General features: G+C 44.3%; 3 pseudogenes; 2 read left to right on the forward strand and 1 right to left on the reverse strand.

Moving 5' to 3' along the window:
- Positions 1-4,602: 4,602 nt before the first annotated feature.
- Positions 4,603-6,258, forward strand: LOC149361064 (uncharacterized; annotated as a pseudogene).
- A 1,418-nt stretch (positions 6,259-7,676) lies between these two features.
- Positions 7,677-10,222, reverse strand: LOC149361065 (uncharacterized; annotated as a pseudogene).
- Positions 10,223-16,046: 5,824 nt separating this feature from the next.
- On the forward strand, positions 16,047-16,589 carry LOC149361066 (uncharacterized; annotated as a pseudogene).
- Positions 16,590-23,931: the final 7,342 nt, after the last annotated feature.

Raw genomic sequence — 23,931 nt, forward strand, 5'->3', positions numbered from 1 at the left:
GCAGCACACGGAGATATTGTGCTACTGTTGTGAGTCATGCAAAAAAAACGAAAAAAAAATGTCAAAGTTCATGGCAGAATCCCACCAAATGTTGATGAGTGAGGAGAGCTTAATTGTACAAAATAGGCTTCGAAAGCATGTGGACAAATTTAGCTTTCAGTGAAGGATCATAGACAAAAAAAATTTATTTATTTATTTATTTATTTATTACCTGCATCGCCTGCTTTAGGCATTACAGCAGGGGGGACATCATCGCAACAAAAATCACTTCGAAATCACATGCGCAAAACGTGGTAAAAGGCATCATTTGCTAGCACTGAAACAACATTCGGTGGCAAAGCATTCCGGTCTCTAATCGTACGTGCAAAAAAGAATAACACAAGACGTCACTTTTAAAAGAAAGTTCACGAACTTTCAGAGAGTGGTCACGCCTTTTTGATATAGAAGATGGAGGTTTTATGAATAGATCTCTACTTATACCGGTTTTAAGTGGTATATATTCTGAAAAAATTTTAACCTCATATCTTTCCTGCTCTCCTTCAGCTCCTCCCATTTAAGTTTGGTTTTAATTTCTCGCACACTAAGATTTCTGCTCCAATTACAGTGAACTAACCATACTGCCCTGTTTTGTATCTTCTCAATTGCATCAACAAGTTCGGCAGTATACGGATCCTAGCACACGCAAGCCTATTCTGATAACGAGCGGACATTAGTAAAATCTTTGAGACTACTTGGCAGGTAACTAAAATTGCGTATTAAGAATCCCAACACCCGAGCAGCTTTAGTCTTTATGAAGTTAATGTGTTTTGCCCATCTAAGATGTGACGAAAGAACTCCCAGGTATTTATGTTCTGAAACGCTTTTTAAATCTGTGCTACCTAATGTATAAGTGTTTATTTGATATGATCTCTTTCGTGTAAAAGTGACGTGTACCCACTTTTCCACATTAAGAGACATCTTCCATTTATTGCACTATTCCAGTACTGCATCCAGATCATTTTGCAAGCGCTCATGATCACGTGCATTATCAATCACCCTGTACACAGCAAAAAAATTCCTTGAATGTTACGTACAAACTCTCCATAACGGAACAAACGCTTGCTCTGTTGCATCTAAAATGGAGGGACCATCCGTAACACATTCTTGAGGGTGGCTGGCTGTATTATGACTTTTCTAAAACGTATTACTCGCCGTAACTGTTGGCCCCCGGACTAGGCGCCACATGACGTCCCATTTCCGATCTGTGTAGTTTACTCTTGTTCAACAATGTCCGCAAACTAGCATGGCGAATAAGCTTGAGCATGTCTAATGAGATTAACCCCATGTGCAAAGGTGAAGATCCGAGGAGGGGTGATAATCAAATTAGACACAAGTGACGTATATTTCTTCAACGTTGAGGGATTGCTACAAATTCTGAGCAACGTTAAATAACGAAGGACTTACTTTGCTATAACTTTAAAAGAAGAACGTTGACTTCATAAAAAAATATTTTCACCATGTTGCTAGCCACATGAGAGGGTAACATTTGATAAATGCACTTAATAAATAATTTAGAAATGCAGCGTAATGAGGTCAACAGTTAAAAAAAAACATTTAGACACAGACAATGGTTAGACAACTTCTCCAAATTGAAACTGAACACCAGCTGAAAATACAATACAAACATGATGAAAGTGCACAGGTTGAAAGCCGAATTTCCGTCTGCCGTTTGATAAGGAAACGAACCACTGAGAAAGCCAAATGGTAAACAAATTTGTGAACGCAGTGCAATGTAGCAGTCACATCTTTGCTACACAACCATCAATCAAAAACGGTAACTCCTTCACGGATAACAAAAGCACAGGCACAACAATATATTGTTCATTGCAATGTTTAATTTATTAGGTACCTTTTGCCGGCCATTCATGCCTGGTCTTCATGCGGATAAATGAAACGCTGCAAAAACGCAGTGAGCAGCTGTAATTGCTGTAGTGACAAGGAGGATGTGCACCGTCGGTGCTGCTCCCTCATCCTGAGTAGGAAATAATAGCTGTTTTTTCTGGAATGTACCCTGGAAGCATGAATTTCCTATCGACCTTTTATTTAGCTTGCACTGACACGACCCATCATGAACTCTGCAGCTTTGACAAAAAATTGGGCCAGTCGACAGCCACAGAAGACTGTAGAACCCTGCTAACTTGCAAAAAATCAGTGCTCAGAAAGAAAAAGTTGACAAAAAAAGAGGAGTTCCTTATACGCACTATGCTTTATACGGTACTAAGAATGCGGCTAAGAGATGGCATGAATATTGTTTTTTTTTCTGCTCAGTTACAAACTTTCTCGCCTGCGCTAACATATTACTGCAATGTAAATAATGAAGCATGAAACCAGCATTGCACAACATGCTGTAAGACTTACAAAATACACCCCCTGCAAGGCTACCACATGCCTCTTACATGCGATAATGTTTATATCTCCCAAACTATCTAGACTGTAAAATGAGACACCAAGCCTCTGACATCTGGAGATGTGTACATCCCATGCAATTAGAGTGATTGGAGATGCTCCTTCTTGATGGCATATCCGTTGCTAGGTGTGGAAGAACCAGATATCAAGGTGAACAACTAGACATCAACTTTTTAAGCAACGTCACAATGAGCAATGTGCCTTGGCTTTTCTTCCATCCAAAAAGTTTTATGTTCCATGTTTACGTAACTGCTTGCATGTGCTCATTTTGGCTTGCTGAGAGGTTCTTTTCTTTGTTAAACTAGCTTTAACTCTGGCCTCAGTCTTCTGCACATTCTTAATTTTTTGCTAGTGTTCACCTTAAGTCATGTGCAAGCTCACGCAGGTCTCTACTTTTCTACGTTTCCAACTGTCACATCTTCTCTGCCTTCGTCATGCCCATCACTGCATCCGACGCCTTCAAGTATGCTGTGTATAATCACCGTAACTAATCTTCCTATTACACATGTATTTTTGTTAGCCACCCACTCCTCTCTCTGGCGCCGATAGGCCCTGAGAGTAAATAAATGAATTGTAGTCTAAGCTAAGTCTCAGCAAGCATGTATTATATTCAGTTTATTTTACCGTGTTGACCACTAGAGAGTGGAGGGAAAAAAGCTGCAAAGTAGAGCTTGACATGCCTCTTGCCCCTACACTGGAAAGCAGTAGGCAAGGCATACGTAACCACTAAGGACTACAGAACATGCCAAGTGTGAAGTAAATCAGTATTGTTCCTCGCATTTATCACAGGGTATACTCCCTGCTCAGTTATTTATTACACCCTTAGACATTCTGCAAGGAGTGTATACAATGATGTGTCACCACAATACAATGTGAATCGTTAACCCTGTGCCAATACAACAGCAAAGAAATTTCTGCCCAATAAATGCATAGCTTACATGCAACCAAGAGGCAAGAATGGGCCAACCTGGCACGTATTTGGAAAATAAGCTCAAAATAATATATAATGACATTTGAGCAGCCGCTCATTCCCCCCACCCCCTCCCTCAAAAAAAACATGAAAAAGGGTACTCTTCACACGGCACGTTTGAAAGATGCGGCTGTAATATTTGCGACAGTTCAACTTCGTGTGAAATTCAGATATACATGTAAATAACGCCAACGCATGCGGTTGGAAGCGAGGTGCCAGGGCGCGGGCAAACAGTAATCGTCTTCAGGTATCGACTGGTTCCACCTCCTGAGGGCCGCTGTTCGACGAATACCCCTCATGGCCCCGTTCACATCCAACAAGCTTGTAATAAACATTAGACAGGTGTTTCTCATGACGCAGCAGCAGCTCATCAGTGCTATAGGCCAGTGCTGAATTTTCTAGCTTGAAGAACGCAATCATCCACCGAAACGCGTGTCGACTGTTCCTCGCCAGATTATTGCAGTCCCACGAGGGTGAGCAGCTTTCCCGCCGGCTTCAAGTCTCCTCTTTCGTGCAGGGACACTGGCATTGTAACGAACATTCTGCACGGCCGTTTTACTATGCATCGATGCCGCATAGGACAGCAAGCGGTTATACACTCCAATGCGGCGTACGGGCCGCACACATACACACACAGTAACGACAATACAGCGCGCAGGACTCACGCAGCGAACATAGAAGAACAAGAACCGTTCCAAAGCACCTGTTCACTCAACGCCACACATACTCCGCGCATGGTTCCGACTGCGGGCTTGGCTAGCGTTTCGACTCGTCACGGCCAAGCTGCACTGCGCTCTGATGGTAACAACGCTCATGAAACGAAAAGAAAATTTTAATAGCTAAAAGCATTCAAGTTGTCAGCTAAAAAAGCTACGGTAAAATTAAATACATCTGATATGTTTTCAAGGTGGTGCGCTTTTGCGGCGTCAGCGACGTGAACATGAACGCGAATACGCGAATGGCGCCATGAATTTCCCGTGCAGCTCTGCTAGCCACCATAGGAGCTATGCACCTGACGTCAGACGCAAGGGGCTCTAGCGTCAATCGCAACCGCCGCCATGTTTGCGGTCTCCTCTAGTGCGGTGTCGCAGTGCTGCTAGCTGTGAGACGCGGAGACGCGACGATAGTGCCCTCGTCCCACGCTTGCAACCTGATCGCCGTGAGTGGGGTTCTGTAGTTTGCACAAAATGCGCTTAAGCGCCTACGCACGCGTGCTGTGCGATGCAGAAAAAACTCGCTACGTACAAGAGGTGCGCCTTTCTGACGGGGTCGATCCGCTCGATCTTCGAGGTTAGGAACTTTGCCGCGATGCTGACCTCTACCCGCGCGTCGATTTCACGGATATCAAAGACTACCTTGTTCACACTACAAGCTTCGTAACAAGAGAACAGCTGAAGGCATACAAAGCATAGAGGCTCATAATTTTCTGACCAGCGGCTGGGCCCAACAGCCGTGCCTGAAGGTGCTATCCGACGGCCGCGTCGTCATCGTTTGCCAGGTAAGCAAACTGCCTTGCGCAGACCTGCTTGTATTATGCACGCAAAATTCTTGTGGCGCGCGAAAGGAACGTAAACTGGGGTTGACAGTAATTTGAAAATGCGCGTTTTTCTCTGTGCAGCTTGCGCGTGGCGAAGGCGAGAGCAAAAGTAAAGAGTTTTTGAGGTAGTGTCGTTGGTACATGCCCTAATTATTTCATTTCAAAAAATTCGCTAATGCAGCGCATGTAGAGCACAACTGTTATTAACTTAGATTTAGCTGTAATTAGTGTGTTTGAGATGTCCGAGTTCAAGTGGGCCATTTGAGCGGCCTCGAGCGCGGCCTGAGGCAGTCACAATAAATTTTACTGATATGCCCCATTTTAATCCTCTTGACTGTCTTCGCACGCAGCGTTTTGCTTTCGGCTTGTTTTTTCATTGGGGCAGTACAATTGCTTTCTACAATTTACATGATTTAATGATAGAAACGCCAGAAGTGGTTAAAGAGTTTGTATGTCATTCCTGGTTCCCTCTGCTAGACTACCTCAACATGTAATCCATTAACACAGCAGAGGAAGCACTAAACAAACAGGCTGCACTGGCATGGCCATTTTAGTCTGTTTTGTAAACTACTGTTTTTAAGAGGTATTTGTAGAAATTTTTATTCATGAATTTTTGTTCTTCACCACCTACTTTGCACTTCTAAAATCTCACGCCACTTGAAATTCTGCCAGTGTAAAGAACTAGGCACTTTGTTTTTTTTGTAATTTAGCAGGTTTCCATTAATGCAGGTTCGGCATTCTCAGTCAGTCAATGACAAGTCACTGACGCCTTGGCTTGTCATTAAGGAGGGCGGCGAAGTGCAAGCTGCGCATTGTACTTGCAAGGCGGGCCTTGGAGAAGCGTGCTAGCACATTGCAGCAGTGGTTTTCTACATAGATGCAGCTGTGAAGAGGAGAGGTGGACAAGTGTGTACAGACAAAGTGAACACATGGCTGCCCCCCACAGTGCGATCCGTGGAGCCGAAAAAAGATTCGAGTGTGAATTTCTCCTCGTCAACGATGAAGAAAAGGCTGCTGGACGGGGAACAGCCCCATCGCAAGAAGAAACAAAGAAGGGTTTTTTGAGAGGCGACATATGAAGAGTGGGCGACATTTTGTGGCAGATTGTCACAACAGCGGAAGCCGGCCAGCACTTCAGTCTTTGGAACCAGATTTTGCAGATCACTTTGATCCTGTGGCAATTAAGTTCCCCAGTGCCATTCTCACCAATTTGCAGGATGAAGATGTTCCAGGCACATGGAACGAGATACAAGAGAAATGTCTTGCCCTTGCTGGAGGCCTGTATATTGAGTATGAGGTACAGTAGCTGAAATTAGCATGTTTCTTGTTGTTACTGTAGCTGGTTTTCTGCAGCTGCCTACAAGTACCAATTAGAAAAGGATATAACTGCCTTAGGATGGGGCACAAGGGAGCGAGACACACATTTCCACTAGTGTGTGTGTTGTTCCCTTTCGTTCCAGCTTAGGACCGTTGCATCCTTTCCGTCGACATGTACCAACAAACTCGCATAAGCTAGCTGATCAGATTTTGTTCTGTTTAAGTGGCCTTGACATTGTGACTGGTGTTTGTTAGCTTCAGACGTCATTGACCAACATATTCTCACCGTCTTGTTTCCGGTTGCTGACTTGATAGGGAAGGAGACTAGAGAGCAGGCAAGGAGCACCAAGCGGTTCGCCTTCAGAGCTGGACGCATCACAGCTTCAAATGCTAAGGCTTTATGCAGGACTTCGACAACAAACCAGTCGCACTCCCTGCTAAACAGGTTATGCTACCCAGAAGATGCGCAGTTCTCAAGCCCACAAACTGCGTGGGGAAAGGAACACGAACAGAAAGCCACAAAAGCCTATACAGCTGCATCTAAGAATGTTCATGTTAATTTTCAGTGCAGTCAATCAGGTCTGCATATTTGTCGAGGCAACCCATTTCTGGCTGCAACCCCTGATGGTGTGGTCAGTTGCAATTGTTGTGGCCAAGGAGTGCTCGAGGTGAAATGCCCATACAACTGTAGAGAAGAGTCGGTCAGAAGTTACGCATTGTCTGACTTAGCCTGTCTTTCCATTCTAGACGACAAAGTGGTGCTGAGGACAGACCATAGTTAATTTTAACAGGTGCAAATGCAGATTCAAGTCTGTAAAGTGAGGTACTGTGATTTTGTTGTTTGGACGCAAAAGGATTGTGTTGTTCTTCGAATCTATGAAGACACACAGTTCTGTAGGAGAATGCTCCAACGTTGCGCACTTTACTTTAAGCTTGTCATTTTGCCAGAATTATGTTATCGCTATTGGACCGAGAAACTTCACACAGGGCTGCAAGACGCTAGTGATGAAGACTCAGCGCCAGCAGAAGAGGTGTACTGTGTATGTGGTGGTCCCGAATCAGGCAGAATGGTCATGTGTGACAGCAAGACATGCAAACATGTCTGGTTCCATTATGCGTGTGTTAATCTCAACAGAGCACCAAAAGGAAAAACGTGGTACTGACCTGAGTGCATAGAGCAAAGTAAGAAGGCGTAGTTTGTTTGCACTGGCCCAGACACTTTCCCCTTCACGCATAAGTGAGATGCACATAGAGAGCTTGGCGTGAAGGAAACAAAGTTTGGCATTCACTGTGTGATACAGCCATGCAATCTGTATCTGCAGGAAATGTAATAAAGCAAATTGAGAACACCTTTATTTACACCAGTTCTCTAAGCATATTTGCAGCACTTAAGAAAACTGCGTGATTTCACCCAAATTGGACAGTTGAGTTGTTCACATTGCACAGTGTTGAAGAAATAAAAACAACCTTGTCGAGTATTGTTGGCCCATTTTCTTCACCAACGACCACTTCCACAAGAAGGGTGTGCTTCAGGATCATGTACTTATTACGTACAAGTCCAATCACTCTCTCGACATGGATTCTCACATTTGCTATTTTTCGAGTCTTTTCCTCATCAAGAGCAGAGAGTTGCTGCTTACCTCTAGTGAAGGCAGGCATGGCCAACTTAGCACAGTGCATGCCAACACTGCCGGCAATCGTGAATCCCCGGTCTGCTAGAACTACATCCCCAGGCAAGAGCTTGTTCAAAATGCCACACTTTTCAGCAATAACCTTATCACTAGTCCTCCCGCACCATCCTCGAGATAGAAATGTGACGACGCCTTGGGGTGCAATACCAATCAAGTACTTTACAGTATTATGGCTTTTGTAGTGTGACCATGTTTGCGATCGTGGCAACATGGATGAAGGCCGCTCGATGAATATTTCAAAACAGTGCAGGACAACTGCCACTTCCACACCAAATGACTTTCAAATGTCATGGGCATGGTTGCCCTGAGCGTCTCGCGTTCAGGCCACTGCACAGCTCGGGGAAGCCGGACAAAAGCCACGTCCAGCCACTTGTTTATAATCCTTGATGCTGTGGATTGTGACACATGAAACCTGCAAATAAATATGAAGGATATCTGCAACTTGCATCACAAGAAAGTAAAATACAAGGTTATACCGGTAGGCCAAATCTTGAAGAGGAGTGTTGAGCCGGAGGCGGATAAAAAAAATGAGCATTTCTTGGAAGGCTGATAAAGAATTCCGGCTTGTGTGCATTGCACCTTCCTTCAGGATGTTGAAGAGGGCAAGCAAGAGTGCAAAGTTTGGTAGTCCAGTGTAGAAATGCACCATATCCTCCCTTGTTTTCAGGACGTCTTGTGATAACATGTGCATTTCAAGCTTCCCTTTTGTGTCTGCAAGCTCCGAGAGGAGGTGCCTGTTCTCTTCCCCGAGCTGTTCTATGTGAGCCATCGTTAGCTCGGTGACCTGACTGAAATCAGCCTTCCCTGAAAAGATCCAGATAATAAGCGTGATCATAGTACAAAACAATTGCTTTCAAACAATACATTTCTCACGACTAATTGAACCTACATTAGTGGTGATTCAGAGTTTCTGTACAGCACCTTGAGACGTACCTCTACTCTCACAAACTTCCATGGGAACCTGCGGCTTAATAGTTTCTTCTTCTTCGGCAGAGGAAAGTGTGTCCTCGGAAACCACAGTGTCGGCTGTTGTGTTTGGGCTCACTTGATATTCTTTCAGGGGACTGGGCCGATGTTCTGACCGTCGTTGCTTTCTCTTGTACCTGGAAATGTTTTATCTTCAGTTAAACAGGAACCACCACATAAACAAGCTCCTGTTTGGGCTGAAGGCATAAAGCACTTGAATACAGGGAAACTTGTAGGGTAAACTAGCACCTGCCAAAATACAGACACCTTCCGGGATGCCAAACCTTCAGAGTCCACACGTTTGTCATGCCCTAAATGAAGGGATGGTGCCCAGTCTGGGTCTGCCTCAGCCATCACATATGCTGGTCGGCCTGCAGAAAAGAAACTGTCAATCTTTCAAAAACTGAATGTGTTAGACTAATTCCTGCACGCTGGCAGTTTAGTCGCAAAAACTACAACAAAGTAGGGAGCTCCAGGCTTATTCTGCACCACTAGGGCTTCTTTTACCGAGTTCTGCTCTCTTTCGAGCTGTACACTGCAGTGTTTATTTCCCGGCCGCGGAGATCGCGAAGGCCACAGGTAGAGTTGCTTAATCGGCCGTCTACATCGGCTGGTTCAGAAGGACGTAATCGAATCTTCTCACCGAACTTCGGCTCATGTTTACAACAGAAAAAATTAATCGGAAAGCGTTTTCTCTTCTACCTTGCATATTTGTGTATAAGTCCACGCAGCGTTTTACTTAACGCACAATTTATCAGCCTCTGCTACCTTCGATAAAGAGCTTACTTCTCTCTCTCTCTCTCTTTGTTTAACAAAGTACAAAATAGAGCGATCATTCAAGAGCAGAGGACACGAGTGGCATGTCGAGGTCGTCGCGTCAGTTTCCCTTCCACTTTTTAACCTGAACGCGCGAGCGTCGACTGCCCTGCGCTGCGGCACCGTAAGTTTTTAGTAGACGCACTGACCACAACAACCTACGCGACGATGCTGCTAAACTGCGCTGAGCGTCGTTACAAGTGCACTGAAATCGTAAATAACGCTCATCGAGACGTCTGAACGCTTACCTGAGATGAAGTGCTTGCCGCATACACTGTAGTGGTTTGCTGAGTGGTTCAAGTCCTTGCGGTTGATCCGGCGAAACCACTCGGCCCTCCTGCGAGCAGTCGTCTCTTCGGTCTTCTTGCACTGGTTTTTGACGATCTTCGGTATGCAAAAGAAGCCGACCTGTGCGACATTTTGGTCGCTGGGCTTCTTTTTTGTGTGATGGTTGCAACCAAACACAACGCAGTTCACCATTCTCGCGCGCGCAACACGCCGGCACCGCAGGAACGCGAAAACGTGCGACGCCCATTTTTGCAGTCCAGAGACTCACTCACACGGCAGCTCTGTGAACACGTTGCTCAGATTTTTGACGGATGCCTGGACGGATGAACGTGGAGTTAAACCGCGGGCTCCGAAAACACGACTAGCCTAGCCGTACTACCCGAGCCGAAAGACCACACATGGTGGACAAGCCGGAACGACGCTGGCGCCCTCTCGGGGATCAGGCCCAGTGCATACCTCCTATAGTTCTGCAAATGGCGTCGTGCTCGGCGTTTTGCGCGGCTTACTTGCCCGCATGAATTTACTCCTCCGTGCACACATGTTTGGTGAGGTGAACGGTGGTCGGTGCGAACAGTTTGAAGTTTAATCGAGTGAAAATTGCTCAAGGAAAGTCAGCGACAGTGCATTTTTCTTGTTTCTGGGCATCGCGAGTGACTGGCGTCAGCCACACGGCATCGTCTCCGGTTTCGTGAATTTGTGAGAAGGTGAGCAATTTGGTCTCAAATTTTGGAAGCGGTTTTTAAGGCGGAAGCCTTTAATGCCTCATCGTTGTAAGCAGGAGTTGTCGACAGAAAATGTCACGCTTTTCAATTGGTCGAAATGCTCGTGACGTCACAGTGCGCGAATTTCAAAAAGGGGCCAATTGTACTTTGGCTAGTAACCATGCAACCAATCAAAGGGATCGTATAGTGATGCTCCAAGTAAGTGGGACTGAGTTTAGTTAATTGCTTAATTAATCAATTAGCCTAATTAAGAGAGAGGAAAATGAAGAGGTCAGAACAAAGAGGAAAAGAAAAGGACGCGCGTCGCAGAGACAACAGCGTCCGCGGAAGGACGCGCTGCTGACAAAAGAGGTAAGTACGAAGCCGCGTTCGCTCCACCACCACGCACTTCCCCATTCAGTTCGACGTTGCTCGTTTCATATACGTTGTGTCGAACATCCTAGACAGTTCCAACATTTGTCAGGTGAATGACAGAACACGATGGATAGAAATGCAATAATATAAATATGAAATAGCCTAATTAACCTTTCTAGTTAGACCGCATAAATCAATAAAACCGAGAACGAAATTGGTCGAGTTAGGGAATCGAACCAGGGTCTCCGGAGTGCGATACGAGCACGCTAGCCACTCCGTAATGCCAGCTGAATGGTTTTGGAATGAACAAAGGCGCGTCTAGCTAATACGGCGTCTTCGTTCACTCCCATCTTCCCCCTTTCCCTTACGGCGAGGTGCAGGTGTCCACCCAGATATGCGAGAGGGATACATTTCCTTTCCTCAAAAAATAAATTTACCGTCCAGCAAGGCGTACAGCCGAATTGGCGATGGCGTTCTGTGGACTCCCTGGCAGCGTTGCAAGACGCTGTCGCGTTCCACTCTTACAGGCGAAGCTTAACATGTTAACCACACATCAGTGACACACGCAGACAGCTAATGGACGCGTCATTCGCTGGCAGCACTTGAATCATCATTCACAACCACATTCGTGGCAGAATGCTGTACTCAGGCTTTCGCCTTGCACCACTTTAGTCGCCAAAGTGACTCCTAATTTTTTGTTTGTATTGCAACCCTTTGTCTCATCACATGTTATGTTCACGATAACATCAGCACAACATGCATGCGCTTTCTGTCTCTGTTTGAAGTAACATTGGTCGATCAGCGTAAACTTTTGGATTAAATTAAGCACAAGCTGTCCATGTTGGTAGTGCGTGTCTAATGTGCTTTGAGATCATTCTGCGCTCGAGATGGTCTTCTGATAATTTGTTTATTACCAGGTATAGTCTAGAGGTTTGGAACCGTTCATCCCACTGTAACAGTGTTGAAAAGCTGTTTAGTTTCGAGCATCTGCTGTCCTTAAACTTTTCGGTAATCATTCGCGTGGTTCCTTTGGATCTGGACAACCGGCTACTGTTGCTAGGGACGCCTCGCAGCAGAGCCCCTGGGGACGCCCAGTGGGTCAGCTGTTTGTCCAGGTGCCAAGTTACCAAAGGTACCATTCCAGACTTTTTTTTCTGTTCATCAACCTCATATTCCTTGCAAAAATTACAGTATGTAATTAGGCACTGAAAAAATGGTAAAATATAATATCCTTGTAAAAATTACAGTACATAATTATGCACTAAAAAAATTGGTAACTTACACACGTTTCAGGGCAGTTCAGAGAAATGAAAAGAAAATTGGTTTTGAGGAAAGGAAATGGGGCAGTAACTCTCTCACTTCTCTCGGTGGACTCCTGAACCTAAGGGAAGGAATAAACGAGGGAGTCTAGAGAGAAATGCACATGCAGCTTCAGTATTCTCTCTGTAGACTTTTCGAGACCTGTATTCATTCCTTCTAGGACAGTGGCAAGCAGTAGGTGAACTGCACACAAATTTATTTTCCTCTGGTGCAAAGTAAACAGTGCAAATCTTATAAGACAAGTCCCTAGTCTGTTTCATTCTCACTGCTGTTGCTCAAAGCATAATATGAAAGACTGTATTTCTTATACGCCAGTTTCCTTTACTTTGAGCAGTAGGTATTGACAATGAACATCAAGGCAATTCCACTCTCATTGCTTGTTGCTGCTTTTAGGTTTCCTGCATGATTTTCTGTTTGCTCAGTCCTCGCCTTAGCATATTTTCTTCTGCTGCTTAGCTGCGAACTATTGGATAGGTTAGATGGTTCTGCTACTTCTATGTTCACTTTGAGGTTTGAGAGCTTCTTGCTTTGTTATTTTATTATAAGCATCTTTGCCTTCTCGAGGCTGACTGGCGGTCCGGAATAGAGACCACATGCATTGGTTATGCTAAGATGATGACATGATAGCCTATCACGTCGCATCATTGCGATTGGAGCCCCTTGTGTACTTGCTTTGTTGTACTGGGAGCAAAAAAGTTTGATGGAAGTCGCGATGAGGCGCACTTTTGACTAGACTGGTAGCAAAGGTTTACTGTTGCTTCGCAGTAAAGTGCTCCCACCTGTCGCGCACGAGCATTTACCTGGCTGTTAAATACTACTATCAAGGACATAGCCGCTGTAGCGTCACAAGTCTGTTGTGTAGAATTGCAGATCATGGTCATGCACTGTCACCGAAGCCTGTTGTGTGTCAGTAACGCCACTATGCTGCTGTATTTCTGTCCAGTTTTCGTAAAAAATATTTTCTGTGATTATACTAAGTGCACGGGTTCATGGGGAAGTAAATATTTTGTGTCGCTTCAGCCGGATGATGCTTCAAAATAAACACATGCAAACGTACATGCTGCTAAAGCCTTGGCTTATGTAACCCAAGTCTGAGTAGAATACTATTATTGTAGGGAGTCTTGCACTCCAGCCTTTAAACTCCTTTTTCATAAAAAAAAGAACGAGAGGTTTCATGAGCTACAGCTCTATTTCATTGCTTGCTCAGAGAAAGCATTGTAAGTAAGCAATAGTCGCTATTTCCTATTGCTCAAGTAGCAGCATCAGCATGCCTGATCATTTTTTCTTGAATCACTGAAGGCGCTTCCATAACATTGCCTTCTTTTTTCCTTGTTGCTTATTTAGCATGCAATAGTGCGTCTATAGATTGCAGTTTAGCATTATTTTGTGTTCTCCCAAGCAAATTTTAGGCGACCAAATTCAGTAGCACCTTATATTGACCTTACATGCTCGCTCTGCATACAGAATTAATTATATGCCATGCTAACCATCAAATCTACATCCTTCAGAGTGTGTCGAGAAGCTTGTCTCCAGACACTTGCCTTCAAGGAGTTCTTAGAGGTTTTACGTATCTGCTTGTGTTGGAAGTGACAGCCTTGACTAATAATGATATGCTTTAGAGAGACGTTCTGCATTTACAGTTAGGAGGGAACCAAATGTGAACATACATGTGGCGTACTTTTCTACTTTGCAGCGAGATATACATTGAGAAAGGGTTTATAAATGTGTACTTAGGTAGATCTCTTATCCTGAAACAGGAATCAGGCTAGTTGCATACTCAAGCTGAAATCACACAGGTGAAATATTTTGTCTTGTTGATAGGCGCCGTTTGCATTTCATTCCAGCCTGATTGTGCACTATTGCCATAGCAGGTACCCCCTATAAAGGAGACATCTCTTGTGGCAAATCATGCGCATATGTTTTATACAGGCGCATGAAAAAATGTGCAGCTACAGACATTGCATACTTGGTTATTAATAATGCTTTTTTTTCTCATGTGCATAGAACAATATTCAGCTACACTGCGTGCTTTATTGTTACTACTTCTATTTTTCTGCTGATATTAAACTGCAGTCGAACCCGGATATACGTCGAACCCGCATATTTCGAATTATTAGCTATATCGAAGACAAAGATTATCCTCTTGAATATACTTTGTAAAAGTATTGGACAGTTCCGTAGTATATCGAACTCCAGATTCGCTGGCCATTCGATATTTCGAACGCTACTCCGGGCCCCTGGAAGGTGCGCTTTCCCCCCAAATACAATCGCATCTTCGGTCGCACAACGTTCAGCATGAAGGCGAGCGACGACGTTTGCAAGCAATACCTCCTCAGGAAACAGAGAAAACCGGTCAGACCGCTCATAAGTGAGGGCAGATAAGAGAACTGGAAACAGCCAGGCAGTATTTGCACCCGCAGCACCCCACGACTATCTCAACTACCACTAACGGTGCATTTCCGCTGAGTTTTCTCCCTCTCTCTCTTTCTTTTCCTTTTTTTCTTTGTCATTTCTTCGCTGACTCTACTACGCCTGGACTCCACTGATGCCAGTCGACTCCATCGGCCAGTAAGAAGCTGTCACATTTTTCTTGAGCGTGTCTTTGTTTTCAATGCGACAGTTGTAGCGTGCCTGACTGCTGTCATCTAGTGAGCTTACAGACATAAAAAAGAGAAAGAATCTGGACTTTGCTACAAGGCTTGACGTGACCCGACGCATCGAGAATGCTGAAAAAGGGCTGCGTAGCACATGCAGTTGGCATTCAGCGGAGCACTCTAAGCACGCTTTTGAAAAACAAGCAGGGCATCACGCTCAAAGTAGGTTAGCAAAGTCACTTGGGAGCATGTCATTTACATCCTGCTGCTTTCGACAAAGTTAAGGATGCATGATTCTCGAAGTCCGAGTGAAAACCATCCCCGTGGATGGCCCCATGTTAATGGAGAAGGAAAAATGGTTTGCCATGGCTCTTGAAGGAAATTTTTGCGGTGGCACTGGGTAGCTGCAACAGTTTAAAAACTGCCACGGCATTGTGGGAAAATCCATTTCAGGCGAAAGTGGGACTGCCAGCAGGCAGGAGATGCAGCAGTGGCTTTCAGGGGAGTGGCTGAAAATTGCTGCAAAGTTTTCACTTGCCGAAGCTTTCAGTGCAAACAAGACTGGTCTCTTTTGGCAAATGCTGCCAAATAAGGCACTCGATCTCCGTGGGAGCTCATGTTAAGACAGGAAAATGAGTAAAGTGCATGTGACGGTTCTACTTGCGGCCAACATGGATGGCCCGTGCAAGCTGCGTCAATCTGTTATTGGAAAGAGCATGTCACCGCGCTGTTTCAAGAATTGCAAGCAGCTTCCGATCCACTACGACTGTAATAGAAAGGCCTGGATGGCACGCCAACTTTTTGTTGAGTGGCGTCAGGCTTGGGACGCCGAGTTGGGCAGGTCTGGACGCCAAATATGCCTTCGGTTAGACAACTACTCGGCCCATCAAATGAGTTGCAAGCTGCACAACATTAAACTCAGGTTTCTCCCACTGAACACCATAACGAGACTGCAGCCCATGGAACCGGGGTTTTTAGGTAGGCCACAGAAGGCAACTTATGCAGCAGCTCCTCCTACACCTCCGCATGGGAACTGATCTCAAGATTGAACTGCTCGGCACCATCCAGATGATTACCGGAACTTGGAACGATATATACAGCCATGGTAGCCAACAGTTTCGGCAAGGCAGGCCTTGAAGTGGCTGGAGACGAATGTCCTGAAGCTTTGGATGATGACGATGAATGCTTGTAGGAGACGTTTCGAGACTTGTCTCATTTTCCCGGCGTTGTCCCGTCGGAACTTCCTGTTGAGTACTTCATCAACGCTGCAGCAAAGTTCAGGCTGTAGCTGACCTCGCTGATAAGGACATTGTGAGCGGGATAGCTGGGGCCCAAGAAGGTGATTCCATCGATGACGAGGACAACTCTGTTCCAGAAGAGATGCGCCTGTGCACAGCCGCTGAACTGGCGTTAGCATTCAGCCTCATTCGGCGCTGTTGCGACAAAATGAAAGAAACAGGGGTTTTGCACCTGGACAGTGTCGAAAAGATCGACATTGGCATTTTCAGCTTCATTATCAACAGCAAAAAGCAGTTGAAAATCAGAAACTTTTGTTTTTCCATGAAATAAAGTCATTTCACGTTGTGTGCCCGGACTTTGTGGTACATGACTCCTGTGATCGGTAAGCCACAATTTTTCATAATGTTGAGTGCGGTTTAGGCGTCAATCTGTATATTGAATTTTCGCTATATCGAACTATTTTACGATCCCCTTCGAAATCGGTATATCCGGGCTCGACTGTATTAGCCTCAGAGATCTGATATTCAACTGAATGATCCTTCTGTGTCCCACTAAGAAGGCACAAGCATCACTCCTAGGGCTAATTCACCGCCCTTCATCCCTGTTTTGGTTTCACTCGGTCAAATACACTATTAATAATTATAATCACTTTATAGTGCAAGTATATATGAAAATATATTTTGGGCTAAATGAGGTTAACAAGTTATCCACTCTACACAATGGTATGGTTGGTCTTGTACATCTTTACTTGGGTGTTAATGTTTCTTTTGTGGCTACTGTCTAAATAGCTTTGCCTGCCTATTGTATCCTAAGTCATTTTATGCCTGTCTTCCTTCCTACTCGCTCTCTCTCTTTTCAGTCATTCCTCTTTCCTTTACACTGGCGATTGGTCACAAGCCTACTGTGGGAATGGCAGCTAGCACTAGGCCCCTTTTTTTCATCGAACCTGCATTGCTAATAATGACACTAATAGTACTGTATCAGTATTTTTGTGATACTGCATTTTTTGTTATGCATAAATAGTTGGCTAAGCCAATGGTAGCAGTGTTGAATATCACAATATATCATGCATATATCTTGCATGCAATATATCAGTGTATTCACTGTTGCACTACCCTCTATTTCTTTCAGTTCAGCCATTTGGCTGTAGATATTTTGAGCTTCTTTCCTAGTTTAGTCCACTCAAACCAAAACTTTGCGTTCTGTGTTGCAGGTAGAATCTACAATGAATGCTGCTCGGTTCCTTCTAAGCAGAAGGCGGCATTAATGGAGCCATGAACTTTTCTTTGCAGATGACTAGCGTCGGCCTTATTATGTACTGAACCTCAAGTGTGAAAAGGAAAATGTCGTCTTAGATTTCTGCAGTGGTGAGAAATCACGGCGAATCTACCAGTGCGAAAGGCAAGATGATAAAGGAGAGAAGACAGTCGCTTAGTCGCGACCAAAGTTTATTGAAGCGAATAGGGAATACATGAAGAAGCCAAGCAGCACCACAAACCACACAATTACAGATAAGCATACATGACAACATCAGTCACAAATCGCCCTGAACACTCCCCTGATCGAGATAGTCCAACTCGTTTTGTGTTAACGCGATAGACAACACGCTTGCACATTCGTCACCGAGTCGTAAAGTGTGTCTAGCCTCAATAATCTCCCATTTAATCTTCTCTCAATTTACTGCCAAAATGCGCGCTGCCTAAAGGAAAGGGTAGCAGCCTTTACATCCCTTGAAAAATAAAGCCAAGTTAGAACTCTTACCCTCTTGTGCCCCTGTAATCTTACATTGATAAACCTTCCAGTTTGACTTATATAGACCTGACCACAAGATACAGTATCTGATACCATGTTCATTTTACAAGGTACAAATACATTTCACTCCATATATGTACTTTTCTCGAGCCACATTCACAAAATTATTCTTAACAATTTTACATATTTTAAACAACTTATTAGGGGCCAAGAAAATCGCTTTCCCATCATAGCTTCTGGCCGCATTTTTCGAATTGCGCGACAACCTATGTACGTACGGTAACACAACTGCTCTTTTCGCATCTCGCTGGCTGGCCCCGGCCTGATTGCTCCGGTCGCCGTAAAAAGCTTTCGGCTTCTTTAGAAATTTATTGTATGCTCTTGCAGTAATATGGCTAGGAAATCCTACGTTCGTTAACATAAAATGTGCTCTTCGAAACTAGTCGTCATGCTGTGAAAGCATGACTTCATCAATTCTGAGCCCAGGCTTTGCAGTGCAATGCTATCCTTCACTAGCTTGGAATAGCCAACCTGTATCCAAGTAGCAGCTTAACACTCCTGGGTGAACATCACCAGCGCACATGGTGTGTGCAGATCATCAAGGTAAGGTCTAGAAACCGCAGCTGTTTCTGTGGCGACATTTGCTTCAAGGTAAACCTAAGACAAAGGCCTTGCTCCTTAAACAACTTGAAAATATGTTCAGGTCCCAAACTATCAGAACCTTTGTAAAAGACCAAAAAATCATCAACATAGCAAAAGATTCTTTCCCCCAGTCCATGCAAGTTCGTGACAATCATTCTATTCACCCTGCTTAAAATATCTATTAGCACAAGGCCAATCATCGAACCACTACATATACCAGATTTTTGAACACATATCAAACTACAATACTCTAGAAGCGTGCTCTTAAAATAATTGCTATTCACTTGCATGCTCTTCAGATAAATTTCAGAAAAGGGTTCTTGCAAAATTTTGTCAGGTTATTTGCAAAAGCATCTGTCTACTTCGCGCCTTGAAGATCCGTTTCTTGTACTCAATTCTCAGCGTGGTTGAGTATTGAACAATCCAGCGGATTGTCAAGCGGTTAGTGTCGATGTGGAACTATTTTATTCCATCCCGTATGAGGACCTCCTGTAAAGCTTGTGAATGTGTATATCAGAGCACAATGATGAGCTCGTGTTTAGGAACAGGTGCGTAACAGTCTTTTCTTTTTAGACTTACCTCCTTTTATTTTAAGAGCATGTTTGTGGAGTATGGCTGTGCAGCATATGTTCAAAAGTCTAGTATATGTATCGATTGAATGCCCCTGTGCTAAGTAATATTCTCTTAAGCAGGGTGGACGGAGTGATTTCCAAGAACTTGCATGGGCTGGGGGAAAAATCTTTCACTACGTCTGATTTTCTGGTCTTTTACAAAAGGTTGCGATATAGTGGTACCTGTACATATTGTCAAGTTGTTTAAGGAGCAAGGCCTTTCTTTGTCTTAGGTTTTCCTTGGAGCAAATGTCTCATCAAAAAGAACTGCGGTTTCTGGGCTTTACCTTGATGTCCTCCGCATGCCATGTATGCTGCCGATATTCACCCAGGAGTGCTAAGCACCTACTACACTATTGGCTGAACCATTCTAAGCTAGTGAAAGATAGCATTGCGTCATATAGGCTAGGCTCGGTATTGATGAAGTGATGCTTTCACAGCATTACAAGTGGTCTTCAAGAGCAGATTTTAAGGCTTACGAAAGCATTATTGCCCAACCATGCTATTGCAGGAGTGTGTGATAAATAGTTAAAGCCGAGCGTATAAGATTGATCAAGTTGGTCAGACATGCTAAAAGTAAGAATGGCACAGCATCATGTAACGAGGACAGCAGGAGAGCACACACGCATTAGTGCCAACCTTGGAGCGGATACAGAATCCAAGAGCGTGTGCTTTACATTCAGCGTTAGAAGTCAAGGATCGGGCTCATTCAATCTTGAATGTTCAAATCAGTGTTTTCTCATTTCCTTGACTGTCATTGCTGATTGTCAAGCATGCGCTCTTGGGTTCTGTTGGTCACGACACTGCTGCTACGGATCCGTACTTACGAATGACGCTTGTACAGGTGCTGCTGCTGCTGCTTACCCTGGGCCAGCTACTCAGCCGACCCTGTTGCCTGGATGGGCCGAAAATGGACGTCTGGGAGAGCGGCGCTGCAGCCTACTTTACAGAGCCGTCTGACACTTGCCTCCCCACGGACTGGCCACATTACCCTTCACCGCTAAGTCTGGAAACCATTGCACAATTCGTCGAGCAACATGGGGCCACGTCACCTGTCCGGCTACTTGAAAAGGGCGTCATTCCTGTTGACGCTGTTGGCCACGACACTGCTGCTACGGATCCGTACTTACGAATGACGCTTGTACAGGTGCTGCTGCTGTTTACCCTGGACGTCTGGGAGAGCGGCGCTGCAGCCTACTTTACAGAGCCGTCTGACACTTGCCTCCCCACGGATTGGCCGCATTACCCTTCACCGCTAAGTCTGGAAACCACTTCGCAGTTCGTCGAGCAACATGGGGCCACGTCACCTTTCCGGCTACTTGAAAAGGGCGTCATTCCTGTTGACGCTGTTGGCCAGGACACTGCTGCTACGGATCCGTACTTACGAATGACGCTTGTACAGGTTAGTTATCTTGAAAATAAGTGTCATCGTGGCAATAATGTTTGCCTCTTTGCGGTGTCGTGGCCACCTGATGTAGTTGATTATGTGAAGCATGTTCGTGCTGCTGTGTCGTACATTTGGCGCCTTTTGGTTCTTGGCGGTGACGTGGAGGTAAACCCAGGCCCTATGACTAAAGCTCAAGAAGACAAGCTTGACGCTGTAGCTTTAGCCGTTCAGCGTCTTGAGGCGAACAACACAAGCATTCTTGAATCGATAAATCAAGTCTGGAATCTCCACGTCACCATTAGGAACGACCTGGAACAGTTAACTGAAAGAGTTAATGACGTGGAATGCAAAATTGAATCTCTGCCCTCCAGCCAGCCTGTTGAAAATGCGGATATCTCTAAAAAAATTCAGGGCAAAGTTGATGATCTGGAAAATCGCTCAAGGCGGTCGAACGCGTTTTTTGGCATCGAAGATTCTGATCCCTCTGAGCCTTGGGAAGACTCGGAGCGGTATGCAAAAGAATTTTGCACAGATAAACTTAGCGTTACTGTCACTTCCGTTGCCAGAGCTCACCGCTTAGGGCGTCTTTCGACTGACAAGAAACGACCCATTATTGCAAAGTTTTATAATGAGAAAGAAGTAGAATCTGTCATTAGTCTTGGATACAAACTAAAGAACACCAGTTTGAGCGTATCACGCGACTACTCTGAGGCTGTTCGTGATAAGCGCCGTAAACTGTGGCAGTTTTCTAAGACGATAAAGAAAGAGGGGGACCGGATTCGCATGTCTGTTCACGTAAACTTCACGTAAACGACGACGTTTATCTCTGGGACACTACTGGCAACAGGGCTGTGCGTCTATGTGAGCCTTCTACCAATTGACAACATTCAAATCATCATGGTGCTTCCGATCGTGCGCTACCAATCTTGCCGGGACCGAAGTGTTTAGATAACATTTGCTTCCTATATACTAACATGAGAAGCGTTACAGCGAAAAGTGATGCACTTTCCACCCTTATCGACTCGTCTGGAACCTCATTAATAGCACTAACATGAAACGTGGCTTACCGATTACATCTCAGACGATGACATCCTTTCATGCGAATCAAGTTTTAATTTTTTTCGTTGCGACAGAAAGAACAGAAGAGGAGGTGGTGTGCTTATCGCGATTAAGCAAGAGCTCATATCTATACCAATTGTTGCTTCTACTTTTCTATAGTGTGTATTCGTCTCCTTGAAATGTACTGCTAGGAACATTATTGCTGGTGTGTTGTATCGCCCACCCGACCTGTATAATGGCTTTGCCGATGAATATTGTCGCTTACTGACCGATGTGTGTACGCGTTTTCCAAATTCTGTCCTAATTATATTTGACGACTTTAATTTTCCAGGCATCAATTGGGAAACACTATCTGTTCCTCCAAATGATAAGGGTGCGCACGCTTTCCTACAGATTTTTCTTGATTTTCACCTAACTCAGCTCATTACAAAGCCCACGCGATCCTCAGGTACCACTGCAAACATTCTTTACTTGATTCTAACCAATAATCCCGATGCTTGTTCTAAAATATTTCACCTTAATGGTCTTTCTGACCATGATATTATTACTGGGTGCATCAATTGCAGAATTATCGAAAGAACAACTACCACCAAGATGATCAGGTGTTATAGCAGAGCTAATTTTGACCAAATGAACCATGAATTAACCTCTTTCTCTAGGCGGTTCTTGGCTGAATCTACATTCCATTCCATTGAACAGACCTGGATAGTGTTTAAAACTACTCTAATTAACCTCATTACAAAACACATACCGGTTATCACAATTAAGTGCAGGAAAAGTGCGCCCTGGTTCAGTGGGCGGCTGCGAAGAGCTAATAATAAGAAGAAACGTTTGTATAGGCAGGCAGTTGCTAACAACCAATTAAACACATGGGAAAAATACAATGTGATAAAAACTGCCAAAAAATGCTTAAAACTACCCGTCGCCAGTTTTATAATAACGTTTTGCCTACCTTGCTATCTAATAACCCCCGTAGGTTTTGCAGAGTAATTAACCCTCATTCGCGTGCCGATTCTTCTTTGACAAGTTCTGATGGTGACCAGCTGGATGATGTCCATTCTGCTCAGCTGTTCAACAATGCCTTTTCATCGGTTTTCACTCAAGAAGTCATCACCACCTCTCCAGTTCTCAACCCATTTCGAGATTATTCAATGCCCCCAATAGTCATCAGGGAAAATGGTATTCTTACTTTGTTAAGTAATCTTAAAATTACCACAAGCGCGGATCCACTGGGCTTTAACAACAAAATACTAAACAACATATCTCACAGTATTTTCCAAGTCTTGTCTGTACTTTTTTCTCAGTCTTTATCTTCTGGCTCCATCCTGCACGACTGGCGTATAGCCAAAGTAATTCCAATTTTCAAATCTGGCGTCCGCTCTGATCCTCTAAACTATTGACCCATATCATTGACATGCACTTTCTCTAAGCTCCTTGAACATGTCATACACACTCAGATCATTCATAATCTTGAAGATCATAATATCATATTTAAATATCAGCACGGTTTTCGCAAGGGATTTTCTTGCGACACTCAGCTCGCGGGATTTACTAACGCCTTATTTACTTCTTTAGATGTCGGAATTCAAGTCGATGCTTTGTTTTTAGATTTTTCAAAGGCATTTGATCGGGTTCCCCACCATAGACTACTTCTCAAGCTATCGCACCTTAATATTCACCCTCAGGTACTAGCATGGATTAAAGACTTCCTTTCATCTCGCGCTCAGTTCACTTCTGTTAATGGTTCTAACTCTACAATGGCCCATGTCACATCTGGTGTGCCTCAGGGGAGTGTGCTTAGTCCCCTGCTCTTTCTAATATTTATTAATGACTTGCCAAATTGCATTTCTTCACAAATTAGACTGTTTGTTGATGACTGTGTTGTGTATCGAACCATTACAAATGACTGACCGACAATCCTTACAAACTGACCTCGATTCTATTAACACTTGGTGTCAGTTGTGGCTTATGACCCTAAATCCCTCTAAGACAAAGCTCGTCTCCTTTACTAGAAATTCTTATCGCATACCAACCGCATACTCCCTTAATGACATAACAGTTGAGACAACTTCCACTTACAAGTATCTAGGAGTTCACCTTCAATCAGACTTAACCTGCAACTATCATATTAACTTGATTCTAGCAGCTGCTAACCGTTCTCTTCGCCTTTTAAAGCGTAACCTTCGACATGCTCCGGCGCATGTGCGTAAACTTGCTTATA

This window comes from Amblyomma mixtum, chromosome 2 (assembly GCF_055824585.1).
Source record: "Amblyomma mixtum isolate Tamu chromosome 2, ASM5582458v1, whole genome shotgun sequence".
In the NCBI taxonomy this organism is placed as follows: domain Eukaryota; kingdom Metazoa; phylum Arthropoda; class Arachnida; order Ixodida; family Ixodidae; genus Amblyomma; species Amblyomma mixtum.